At 38.5% G+C, this 14,087-nt stretch overlaps 1 pseudogene across 1 annotated transcript; it reads left to right on the top strand.

The window, feature by feature from the left end:
• Positions 1 to 2,169: 2,169 nt before the first annotated feature.
• On the top strand, positions 2,170 to 3,072 carry LOC308348250 (olfactory receptor 8S1-like; annotated as a pseudogene). The gene has a single exon. The product of its transcript is annotated as an olfactory receptor 8S1-like (transcript).
• The last annotated feature ends 11,015 nt before the right edge of the window (positions 3,073 to 14,087 follow it).

Genomic DNA, 14,087 nt, shown 5'->3' with positions numbered 1-14,087 from the left:
AAGTAGGCATTTCGTCCAACAGCACACTAGTGTTATAACTTGACTGATTATCTTGGGCTGAAATTTTTTCATTGAATTTCTTTAAATTCTAAATATTAAGGAGGGCATGTGTGGTGATGAGCACTGGCTTTTATATGCCTCTAATGCATTTTCGAACACTACAACAAAAACTAATGATGTATTATATGTTGGCTAATTGAACATAATAAAAAAATAAAAAGGACGAATACCCAACTTTTGTAGCAACATGGACAGGACTGGAAGAGATGATGCTGAGTGAAATAAGTCAAACAGAGAGAGTCAAGTATCATATGGTTTCACTTATTTGTGGAGCATAACAAATAATATAGAGGACAAGGGTAGATGGAGAGGAGAAGGGAGTTGAGGGAAATTGGAAGGGGAGCTGAACCATGAGAGACTATGGACTCTGAAAACCAACCTGAGGGTTTTGAAGGGGCGGGGGGTGGGAGGTTGGGGGAACCAGGTGGTGTGTATTAGGGAGGGCACAGATTGCATGGAGCACTGGGTGTGGTGAAAAAACAATGAATACTGTTCACTGAAAATAAATTAAAAATTTAATAAAAAATAAATAAAAATAAATAAAACTAACCTTTATTAAAGGAAATAAGAGTAAAATTTAAAAAACAAACAAAAATTCTTACCATGCTAATTCAGCACTCTAGACTTTGTCTTCTACAGTGCCAGAGACTGATCTTTTACCCCATTTTAGCTTCCTGATCTCAAAATAACACCCATCACTTCGTCATCTCAATAGTTATACCTATGAAATCTGAATTTCAGAACTTCCTCTATCTTACCACTATCTCTAAAATTTATAACTTGCTTACCCTAGTGTTCCTACAGAAGCAGAAGCAGTTCTTCAGACCCAAACTAATGGATTTACTACCTTTGCCCTAGCCATAATCCTCTGCACATTTCCCACTTAATTCTTTATGTAGCCTTGTTTCTGTGATTCATTCACTTTGAAAACATGCTTTATTTTTCTTACCTTTTTTTTCTTTGTCCCTGCATATTCTTGGAAAAAAACAAACCCCATTTAATACCAAAACTAAATTGGAAGAAATCAGAGAGGGAGACAAACCATGAGAGACTCTTGACTCTGGGAAACAAACTGAGGGTTAAGGAAGGGAGGTGGTTGAGGGGATGGGGTAACTGGGTGATGGACATTAAGGAGGGCACCTGATGTGATGAGCACTGGGTGTTATATGCAACTAAGAAATCATTGAACACTGCATGAAAAACTAATGATAGTCTATATGTTGGCTAATTGAATTTAAATTTTAAAAAATAATACCAAATCACTTTCTGTTCCATATGCTTAAGCAGCTAACTATTACTGAAGATAATCACACACTTGTTCTACTTAGTCCCCAAATCTCAAATGGGCAAATATATCACTAGTTAATCTTCCTGCATTTCCTTCGTAAATTAGTCTTCTACTTACTGTACCTGAGTTTTGTGTTCTTAGGTCATCAAAATCCCTCACCACTAAAGGAACACACCATATATACACACAGATGATAGATAAATAGATAGGCAGATAGATAAGGAGACTCTCTTCACAATTGCATCTCATATTTCATCAAAAACTTTGCAGTGATCAGCTAGAAAGGCTCTCATATTCCAGCCATAAAATCTACCAAGCTAGCTGCCTGAGTCACCGCTCTCTTTACCTTACCTCTTATTTACAAGAGATAAAGAGCCCCTCCTCCTACCTATGGACACAAACACTTGTGCTCTGGATCATTTATTGTCCCTTTATCAAGGATCTTCCTTCTGTTATTTACCTTTTACTTTGCCACATCACCAAATTTTCTCTATTTCCACAAAATATACAAAATGTTCTCTGTGTTATTATCTATCTTAAAAATAAAGAAGGGAACTTCTAGAGGCATAAGATGAGGGTCTACAAAATTACATAAGGAGTTGATAGAGGGTGGTGGACTCTCATCCAAGAATATCAAATTTACTGTCATGATTAGGAAGTCAGCTTGGAAATATTTGAACCTGGTTTCCAGTACATTTGTAAAATAATGTACAAGATCAGTACATTTGTAAAATAATGTACAAGATCAGAAGGGCTAAGGCAGTGTGGGTAAAAGGAGTTCTAGTATCTCTTGGATTCCTAGGGTAAATATTTTTATCACTATGGGAAACCACAGCTTGTTTAGTGAGTTCATCCTCTTTAGGTTGTCTCCTGACCCTCAGACCCAAATTCTGCTCTTCATGTTATTTCTGGTGATTTACCTCCTCATTCTGATGGGGAACCTGGTGATGCTGCTGGTGATTAGGGCTGATTCCCATCTCCCATGTACTTCTCCCATGTCCATGTATTTCTTTTTGAGGCATTTCTTCTTCCTGGACCTCTGCCACTCATCTGTCACAGTCCCCAAGAAGCTGGAGAATCTACTTTCTGAAAGCAAAGCCATCTTTGTAGAGAGCTGCCGGGCTCAGGCCTTCTTTTTGTTTGCCGATGCTGAGGCCTATCTACAGGCTGTGATGACCTATGACTGCCATGTAGCCATCATCTCCCCTTTGTTCTATGGTCAGGTGATGTGCAACCAGCTCTGTGTTGGAGTGGTGTGAGGTTCCTGGGGCCTTTGCTGATCATCAATATCCTCTTGGCTGTCAATTTAGACTGCTCTGAGGATCAAACTATTTCTCACTTCAGCTATGAGCTGTCTTCTCTCTTCCCTCTGTCTTGCTCTGATAACCTCCACCAAATTCATATTCCTGTTCTGCTCCTCTGTCTTGAATTTCTTTGGAACTTTCCTTATGATTGTTTTCTCTTATACCTGCATTGTCTCCACCATTCTGAGCATCAGCTCCACTTCATGTAGAAGCAAGGTTTTTTCTACTTGCTTTTCTCACCTCATTACTGTGGTCTTGTTCTATGGCTCAGTTTTATGTTTTATGATTGGAGTTGATGTTCTCCTTACAGTACAATGTGGTCATTCCCATGCTAAACCCTGTATTTACACTTTGCAGAATAAGGAAGTGGAGACAGCTTTGAGAAGAATGTTAAGGAGATATGTTAATTCTTTCACATAGTGGACCAGAGAAACAGGACTATGGAGAAGCTAAACTACTCTGCCATAAGATATTTTGTAACTAAAAATTAGGATTCTTTCCCTTCTCCCTCCTTCCTTCCCTCCCTCCCTTTCTCTTTCTTTCTCTCTTTCTCTCTCTCTCTCTCTGCATTAGACTCCATGCTCAGTGGGGAGTCTGCTTGAGATTCTCTTCCTCTTTCTGCCCCTCCCCCCACTCACACGCATGCACATGTTCTCTGTCACTCTCTCTAAAATAAATATTTTTTAAAAAGGAAAAAAAGAGGAGCCTGCGTGGCTCAGTTGTCAAATGTCTGAATTCAGCTCAGGTCATGATTCCAGGGTTCTGGGATTGAGCCCTGCATCCAGCACCGTACTCAACAGGAAGCTTGCTTCTCCTTCTCCCGATTGCCTTGCTTCTGTTCCATCTCTCGCTCTCTCTGTCGAATAAATAAAATCTTAAAAAAGTAAAAAATGAAAAAATAAAGACACACCCTAAGTTAAATGTTTTATACATATAATCCTCTTTAATTATTTCATCAACTTTATATGACCTAAGTACTATTATTCCTGTTTCACCAGTCTGAATCCAGAGTCCATTTTCACAAATGCTTTCTTAGTCTGGTATCCTTTGCAAAATATCTTTTTCTTTTCTTTTTTTCCCCCGCCAAAGATTTTATTTATTTGTTTTTGCACACACGAGAGAGAGTGAGCAAGAGCAAGCACGAGTGGTAGGGAGGGGCAGAGGGAAAAGCAGACTCCCCACTGAGCAGGGAGCCCAATGTGAGACTCATTCCAGGACCCTGGGATCATGATCTGCGCCAAAGGCAGACACTAACTGACTGAGCCACCCAGGTGCCCAAAACATCCTTTTCTTAACTAGCGTGAACCAAATTAAAATTATATTGGTTGGAACCAAAGAATCCAAACTGGTATTCAAATTGGCACTAAAAAGTAAGCTATGTTCTTCACTTGAGCCACAGTAAAATGTGTGGGCTTTTAAAATTAATATATAAGGAATTGCAAAAAACAGGAAATCTATTTATATTCCCTTATAATTCTCTTATATTCTCACCATGGTATTCAATGGTGAGTGTACTTACCACCCTGATCACCTCAAATTATGCACCCATTGATAATGAAGTTATAATGATTAAGACACTGCTGCTCTCATCTTGGATGTTGGGGATAAGAATATTAAAACTCAAGGATAATTTCAAGCAAGACAAATTCAAATCTAGAAATTCTGACCTTACTTATGGCTTAGAGACAATCTAAAGCCAAGCTTTTAGAAGTTCATTCTCTAGCTTACTGAATTACAATCCTATTAGAATTAACTATCATATTGGATTGCATGTGTAAAACTGGGGAATTGGTCAAGAGTTTAAGTGATACCTAGCAGAATTTGAGGTCTCAGAGTACCAAACTTCCAAACGACTAAGAAGTACCCCTGCAGCTGCATCTGGCTGGCTCAATCGATGGAGTGAGCAACTCTTGATCTTGAGATTGTGAGTTTGAACCCCACTCTGGGTATGGAGATGACTTAAAAAAAAACTTAAAAAAAAACAAAAAACAAAAAACACCTAGTGCACTTCCCTCGGCCAGCTTCTTCCTCCCTTAATGTAAAAGCACACGATTCTTCTCATGCCTTCCCTTCTTGTTACTCTGTTAGTTTCCAAGATCCAAAATTAACGGAACTTGGGGTGGAATGAAGATCCAGAAAAGAAATTAGGAAATTTCTATTTAAAACAGTAGTCCATTAATTCCTATTTCTAAACTGTGGAGATAATTTGTGGGAAATGATTTTAAGTATGTTCAAGCAAGGAGTGGACTTGACATTTAAAAAATAATTTTAAAATCTTTTTACACATAAAGATACCTATATAATTTTATGAGAATATGTAAACAAGATTATTTTATGTAAGGTGTTTCATGGTGGTCCAATCTTATTTTTTTTTCCTTTACCTACCTCTCCTTTCCCCAATTTCTATTCTTCCTTCAACTACTACCTCCCTCTCTAGAAACCCATTAGCTGAATATATTTTCTTTCATCACTTCCTCGTACTCATATAATCACACATAAGTCCTCATACATATGTATACAGATATGCATATTCATTTTACATATTCAGCTGTTCTGTTTTTTTAAAAGGCTTTTAAAACTCCCTTTAAATATCAGGTTTTGGGTGCCTGGGTGGCTCAGTTGGTTGGGTGACTGGCTTTGGCTCGGGTCGTAGTCCTGCAGTCCTGGGATTGAGTCCCCCATCGGGCTCCCAGCTCCTTGGGGAGTCTGCTTCTCTCTCCGACCTTCTCCCTTTTCTCTCTCAAATAAATAAAAGTAAAAATCTTAAAAAAAATAAATATCAGGTTTTATAAATCAAACCACTATGAGATACCACTTCACACCAGTCAGAATGGCTAAAAAGGAGCAACTTCTGCCCTCTATTGAGACATGTATGGTTTATCTTGTACAATCTATGATGGAATGGGCAAATAAATCTAATTTAGGGGGAGTGTCAACTACTCATGACTCAGTAGAGCTCATTGTGTGTGTGTGTTCCTTATGTTATATTCCTTAGTTTTATTTATTTATTTTATTTCTTAGTTTTATTAGTATTCATTCTTTGTCTTAAGTTGAATTTGTATTAGCAACTAATTTTTTTTTAATTTCTTTTCAGTGTAACAATATTCATTGTTTTTGCACCACAACCAGTGCTCCATGCAATACATGCCCTCCCCAATACCCACCACCTAGTTCCCCCAACCTCCCACCCCCCGCCCCTTCAAAACCCTCAGGTTGTTTTTCAGAGTCCATAGTCTCTCATGGTTCAGCTCCCCTTCCAATTTCCCTCAACTCCCTTCTCCTGTCCATCTCCCCATGTCCTCCATGTTATTTGTTATGCTCCACAAATAAGTGAAACCATATGATAATTGGCTCTCTCTGCTTGACATATTTCACTCAGCATAATCTCTTCCAGTCCTGTCCATGTTGCTACAAAAGTTGGGTATTCGTCCTTTCTGATGGAGGCATAATACTCCATAGTGTATATGGACCACATCTTCCTTATCCATTCATCCATTGAAGAGCATCTTGGTTCTTTCCACAGTTTGGTGACCGTGGTCATTGCTGCTATAAACGTTGGGTTACAGATGGCCCTTCTTTTCACTACATCTGTATCTTTGGGGTAAATACCCAGTAGTGCAATTGCAGGGTCATAGGGAAGCTCTATTTTTAATTTCCTGAGGAATCTCCACACTGTTCTCCAAAGTGGCTGCACCAACTTGCATTCCCACCAACAGTGTAAGAGGGTTCCCCTTTCTCCACATCCTCTCCAACACACGTTGTTTCCTGTCTTGCTAATTTTGGCCGTTCTAACTGGTGTAAGGTGGTATCTCAATGTGGTTTTAATTTGAATCTCCCTAATGGCTAGTGATGATGAACATTTTTTCATGTGTCTGATAGCCATTTGTATGTCTTCATTGAAGAAGTGTCTGTTCATATCTTCTGCCCATTTTTTGATATGATTATCAGTTTTGTGTGAGCAACTAATTTTTTTATCACAATTTCTGATTCCTATGAGCATCATTCATTGGGTTCAGAATATAAGTTGAAAAGTATCATCCATTAGTAATCATCTCCTCACCTGAAGTAAGCAAATAAAATTTCACAACAGACAACTATAGAGAGAAAGGGAAACAGAGACAGTACAGAGTACAGTAGTGTGTATACTAGTAAAATAAAAAATATATATGAATATAGATGTGTTATAAATATTTCTAAATTTTTGGAGTATCTTTGGGTAGATACACAAGGTAATAACGCAGAGTAGGTATTTATAGTCATTGCGCAGAGTGATATTACAGTGGTCAAATTAAATATATGCATGAATTATGACCTACTGTTTTTCTCTCTTCCTCCCACCCTGTCTCCTTCCCCCCTCACTCTCTCTTTTTCCTTCTCCTTTTACCCTTCTCTCCCTACTTATATGTGGTCTATAAAGGAATACATATAAGAGTTTCATTTTGGCATTGCTTGTAGAGGAATGGAGTTGTAAACTTAGAATTATATAATGGGTGTCAATCAGAGAAGCAGAAAGGAAAAAAAACCTTGGTGGATACATACCATGGGGCACTATGAAGTAGTTAGAAAAAACAGACTAGATACACTGATACTATACTGCTGAATATTAAAACCACAGTGCTGATTGGAAATGCATAGAACAGAGTAAGCCATTTATATAGTAAATAGTAAGCCAAATACTATTTACATAAACTGTACAAACCAGCAATATACAAAGGCATGTTCTAATGAAAGGAGATGGGTCTGTGCAATGAGGATAAAAGTAAACAAAGAGTATATTGCAGGGAAGTATAATGAAAAAATCCCATGAATGTAGAAATTATACAATATTTAACCACAACAAAAAAGAAAGAAAACCAAAAAGCAACAGAAACAAAAACTAAGTTGAAAGCTTGGCTTCAGGCTATGCCTCCAAGAAATGTTGGATACCATCCCAGCTATCTTCTGGGTCCAGTTCAGCTGCCCACCCATTGGCCACTTAAATGTCCTGGCATCTCTTGTTGACTAGACCAGAGAATCCTTTGTTTTGATAATACTTTCAGGTACTTAAAATGGTCTGAGATCTATTTGGGGGTGGGGTGGGGAGTGAATGTGTGACTGGGAATGAAAAACATGAGATTGGGTTTTCAAATAATTACCTGGAGAGAATTGTAACTTTTTTGTTTGTTTGTTTCTTTGTTTGTTTAAGTAGGCTCCATGACCCTGAGATCAAGAACTGAGCTGAGATCAAGAGTCAGATACTTAACCGACTGAACCACCTAGGCACACCTAGAATTGTAACTTCTTGATTGAACTTGGCTCTCTTCAGAATACACAGTCCAAGTTCAGAAATGCTTCTGAATATTTTGACTAGGGATTCCTGTAACCTTAATCAATATGGTTCTCTTTTCTCACAAATTATTTCCAGAAAGAAAAACAAAAACCTTGTTTGTCCCTAGATTTGGATAGCTAACTATATGCAAGGTTTCCTGATATCAGACCTATTCACCCATCAAGGCAGAAAACCTGTCACTCTTTCAATCTGCAGAAGATAGAAGCAAGCTACCATCCTGCGTTCTCCTGGCTATCTGCCAGATGTTAAATAACAAAATTCAAACAAGTAAATTTGAAGATCTAATTGGCTAATCATGTTGAACATTTTTTCATGTGTCTGTTAGCCATTTGTAGTCTTCTTTGGAGAAGTGTCTGTTTATGTCTTCTGCCCATTTTTTTTAATTTTATTTTTTTAGTGTTCCAAGATTCACTGTTTATTCACCACACCCAGTGCTCCATGCAATACATGCCCTCCTTAATACCCACCATCAGGCTCACCCAACCCCTTACCCTCTCCCCTCCAGAATCCTCAGTTTGTTACTGGGAGTCCACAGTCTCTCATGGTTCGTCTCCCCCTCCAGTTTCCCCCATTCACTTCGCCTCTCCAACCCCCAATGTCCTCCGTGTTATTCCTTATGCTCCACAAGTAAGTGAAAACATATGATAATTGACTCTCTCTGCTTGACATATTTCACTCAGCATAATCTCCTCCAGTCCCATCCATGCTCATACAAAAGTTAAGTATTCAACCTTTCTGAAGGAGGCATAACATTCCATTGTATATATGGACCATATCTTCTTTATCCATTTGTCCGTTGAAGAGCATCTTGGCTCTTTCCACAGTTTGGCTATTGTGGATATTGCTGCTATGAACATTGGGGTACAGATGACCCTTCTTTTCACTACATCTGTATCTTTGGGGTAAATACCCAGTAGTGCAATTGCAGGGTCATAGGGAAGCTCTATTTTTAATTTCTTGAGGAATCTCCACACTGTTCTCCAAAGTGGCTGCACTAACTTGTATTCCCATCAACAGTGTAAGAGGGTTCCCCTTTCTCCATATACTCTCCAACACACGTTGTTTACTGTCTTGTTCATTTTGGCCATTCTAACTGGTGTAAGGTGGTATCAGTGTGGTTTGGATTTGAATCTCCCTGATGGCTAATGATGATGAACATTTTTTCATGTGAAGGTTAGCCATTTGTATGTCTTCATTGGAGAAGTGTCAGTTCATGTCTTCTGTCCAGCTTTTGACTTGATTATTTGCTTTTGGGGTGTTGAGTTCTAGAAGTTCTTTATAGATCTTGGATATTAGCCCTTTGTCTGTAGTGTCATTTGCAAGTATCTTCTCCCATCCTGTGGGCTGCCTCTTTGTTTTGTTGACTGTTTTCCTTTGCTGTGTAGAAGCCTTTTATCTTGATGAAGTCCCAAAAGTTCATTTTCACTTTTGTTTCCTTTGCCTTTGGAGATGTGTCTTGAAAGAAGTTGCTGTGGCCAGTGTTGAAGAGGTTATTGCCTATGTTTTCCTCTAGGATTTTGATGGATTCTTGTCTCTCACATCTTTCATCCATTTAGAGTTCATCTTTGTGTATGGTGTAAGAGAATGGTGGAGTTACATTCTTCTGTATATAGCTGTCCAATTTTCCCAGAACCATTTCCATTGGATATTTTTTCCTGCTTTGTCAAAGATTAGTTGACCATAGAGTTGAGGGTTCATATCTGGGGTTGCTATTCTGTTCCACTGATCTGTGTGTCTGTTTTTGTGCCAGTACCATGCTGTCTTGGTGATCACAGCTTTGTAATACATCTTGAATAGCATCATTAGCTATCAGGGAAATTCAAATAAAAACCACAGTGAGATACCACCTTACACAAGTTAGAATGGCCAAAATTAACAAGACAGTAAACAACATGTGCTGGAGAGGATGTGGAGAAAGGGGAACTCTCTTACACTGTTGGTGGGAATACAAGTTAGTGCAGCCACTTTGGAAAACAGTGTGGAGATTCCTCAAGAAATTAAAAATAGAGCTACCTGATGACTCAGCAATTGCACTACTGGGTGTTACCCCAAAGATACAGATGTAGTGAAAAGAAGCGCCATATTTACCCCAATATTCATAGCAGCAATGTCCACAATAGCCAAACTGTGGAAGGAGCAAGATGCCCTTCAATAGACAAATGGGTAAAGAAAATGTGGTCCATATATATAATGGAATATTACTCAGCCATCAGAAAGGACAAATATCCACCATTTGTATTGACATGGATGGAACTGGAGGGAATTATGCCAAGTGAAATAAGTCACACAGAGAAAAACAATTATCATATGGTTTCACTTATATGTGGAACACAAGGAATAACATGGAGGATATTAGGAGAAGAAAAGGAAAAATGAAGGTGGGGGAAATTCAGAGGGGGAGATGAACCATGAGAGACTATGGACTCTGGAAAACAAACTGAGGGTTTCAGAGGGGAAGGGAATGGGGGGATGTGTTAGCCTGGTGATGGGTATTAAGGGAGGGCACATAATGCAATGAGTACTGGGTGTTACACGCAAACAATGAATCATGGAACATTACATCAAAAACTAATGAAGTACTGTATGGTGACTAACATAACATAGTAAAAAGGAAAAAAAGATCTAATTGGCTTCAGTGAATGATTCATGAATCAGGCAGCACCCCATCTAGCAGGTAGAGGCACTCTGAGGACTTCTACACAATGGAAGGTTTATATAGACAGAGGGTGGAGACATGAAAATTATTAGCAAAAGAAAAGGATTTTTCCAGAGTAGGACGTTTGCTAGGGGGAAAAGCAAGGTGTCTTATCATGCAGATGACCTCATCTTTCTTTGGGGGATGGAGAGGACTCAAGTGAGAGTCTACACACTGGCCCTAAGGGAAAGAAAAATTTTCCTAACTGACTGGTTAATGCCACATTTCTGGGGAATTTGAAACTGTAACTAGATGGGGTATTAAGCTCTGGTTTGGAAACTCGGTCTAAGATATGCCATTTTTAGCCTGCAGTTTTCATTTTTTAACACAAAGTTGCTAAGTTTTCTTAATTCCCTCCTCTCTGCATATTTCACTTGCTGGCTAGGGCACTTTCTTCCTCTTTGAGTCCTCTAATTATCTAACTTGCAGTGACACTTGGCTCACAGAGCAGACCATTAACCCTACTCTTGTTCCTTACCTGCTTCTTAGGACTCTGTTCCCTTAGTTCTCTATATCTCTGTAGAGATACTGAACAATTAAATTTAGAATGGTAAACAAATTTCAAATATATGACTGAAGATGTGTTTAATTAGTGCTGAACATTATTCCTAACTAAATCATCATGTTCTAACCAAATCCTCACATTTTGCCAAGAATATTATTACTCCTATGGTAAATGTGGGGGGAAAAAGAGGGATCAAAACCTTTCCCAAATTCACCATTGCAAACATAGTAGAAATAGGATTGTTATATCTTTACCCAAGCCAATTTTCATTTCCTATGCCTTGGTCCTCTTAACTCATCTCTGGAATGAACATCTTTTTATATTGTGTATCCATTAACAAATTATTGTAGATATAGTTTTTTTTTTCTTTCAACTTTTGTACTAGACTTAAAATTATAGTAGGGGAGAGAGACTGAATTCTACTGAAAGAAAAGGCAGTCGAGTTTTAAATAAAGCACAAATATTAAATGACTTCACTTATATATGGAATCTAAAAACTAAAACTAAAACTAATGAATTAAAAAAAAAAAAAGACTCTTCTTTGAGGAACCTCCATGCTGTTTTCCAGAGTGGTTGTACTAGCTTGCATTCCCACCAACAATGTAGGAGTATTCCCCTTTCTCCACATCCTTGCCAACATCTGTCGTTTCCTGACTTGTTAATTTTAGCCATTCTGACTGGTGTGAGGTGGTATCTCATTGTGGTTTTGATTTGTATTTCCCTGATGCCGAGTGATGTGGAGCACTTTTTCATGTGTCTGTTGGCCATCTGGATGTCTTCTTTGCAGAAATGTCTGTTCATGTCTTCTTCCCATTTCTTGATTGTATTATTTGTTCTTTGAGTGTTGAGTTTGATAAGTTTGATAAGTTCTTTATAGATTTTTGATACTGGCCCTTTATCTGGGCCAGTATCTGAGCGTCATTTGCAAGTATCTTCTCCCATTCTGTCCGTTGTCTTTTGGTTTTGTTGACTGTTTTCTTTGCTGTGCAAAAGCTTTTTATCTCAACAAAGTCTGTATAGTTCCTTTTTGCCCTTGCTTTCTTGCCTTTGGTGATGTTTCTACAAAGAAATTGTTGCGGCTGAGGTTGAAAGTTTGCTGCCTGTGTTTTCCTCAAGGATTTTGATGGATTCCTGTTGAGGTCTTTCATCCATTTTGAGTCTAATTATGTGCATGGTGTAGGGAAATAGTCTGGTTTCATTTTTCTGCATGTGGCTGTCCAATTTTCCCAACACCATTTGTTGAAGAGACTGTCTTTTTTCCACTGGATGTTCTTTCCTGCCTACACATAGAACATAGGACATAGAGCATAGAACAGTAACCTCTTCTACATCAGCCACAGCAACTTCTTTCAAGACACGTCTCCAAAGTCAAGGGAAACAAAGGCAGAAATTTGGGTACTTCATCGAGATAAAGCACAGCAAAGAAAACTGTCAATAAAACAAAGAGGCAACCCATGGAATGGGAGAAGATATTGCAAATATGACACTACAGATAAAGGGCTGATATACAAGATCTATAAAGCACTTCTCAAACTCAACACCAAAAAAACAAATAAGTCAAAAAATGGGCAGAAGACATGAACAGACACTTCTCCAAAGAAGACATACAAATGGCTAACAGGCACATGAAAAAAAATGTTCCTCATTATTTTGAAGTTCTAGAGAGGAGACAGGGCTAGTGCTTGTGGTATATGTGGTGTTTAGAGATATTATATGATTGGCATAGAACATCTAAGGAAAATAAAGTGAAGAGGAGGTCCTGGGAATAAGCTCTGGAGCACTCTACCATTTCTAGTTCAAGTTGAAAATGACCCAGCAAGAGAAACAGGAGTACCAGCTATTGAGTAAGGAAGAAAATCAGGTAATTTTTGTATCAAAAAGACAAGAAAAGAGTGTTTCAAGGAGGACAGAGAAGTCAGTTGTGTCAAATGCCACTGAAAATTCAAGTGAGGAGAAACAGAAAAGCTACATTGGATTTTGCAACTTTGGTTTTGGAAGTAGTTGATAATACTAACAAGAGAAGTTTCAGCTAGCTAGAGTAAGATGAGGAGTGAATGTATGACGAGAAACCACAGATAACTTCATTGACAAGTTTTGCTATGAAGGAGATTGAGAAAATAGAGCCATAGGTTTAGGTGATATGGAGTAAAGGGAGTTTCTGTTTGTTTTTGCTTGTTGCTTCTGGGTTTGCTTTGTTTTTACAGTGAGAAATACTAAAACATTTAGGTGTTTGTGGAAATGGTAACATAGGCAGTTAATATAAGGATTTTAGGCAGGATAAAGACAAACAAACTTTAAATCAGTTTTACAATAGCTAGCTGGTGGAAGAGAATTCCTGAAGAAGTTCTAAAAGGCTGGATGAACACTTATGGAAGATGCTGTGTAGAATTCATGCTTCAGGTTGGAGATTGAAATAAAATGATCCATCCATCGAATTCACTCCATCGAATTCTGTGATTCTAGAAGTGAGGCTCGTTTGTAAGAGAGCGTACTTAGGACTATGTGTGCAAGCAAAATGTATAGTGAAGATAAAGTTCTGCCAAACCTGAGGAAGCCCCAGGCTAGTCTTTGCCTAGTAGAAGCATTTGCAGGCCCTCAGTGCCCACCCTTTACTCCCACTTACCCAAACTACAATAGTGGCAAGAGTGCCAGAGGTCCAGATAACTGACTACTGCCCCTTCCCCCATGAATTCAGATTGGCTCCCTGGGGCCCTCATTACTTACTCTCCCTCTCTAATGGCCCACCTGCCTTATGGGTACCAAGTAGGAAAAGATTAGAAAAAATGATAAAATTCATACAAACTGGCCAGAAGCTCTCCTCAGAATCAAAAGAGATAAAGAAAGAAGATGAAGAAAAAAAGATGCCCAAAGCCTCTTAACAGGTAATGGCTCAAACCAGAACCCAT

This window comes from Martes martes, assembly GCF_963455335.1.
Source record: "Martes martes genome assembly, chromosome: 8".
NCBI classification, from domain to species: Eukaryota; Metazoa; Chordata; class Mammalia; order Carnivora; family Mustelidae; genus Martes; species Martes martes.
This window is presented reverse-complemented; position numbering and strand designations above follow the sequence as displayed.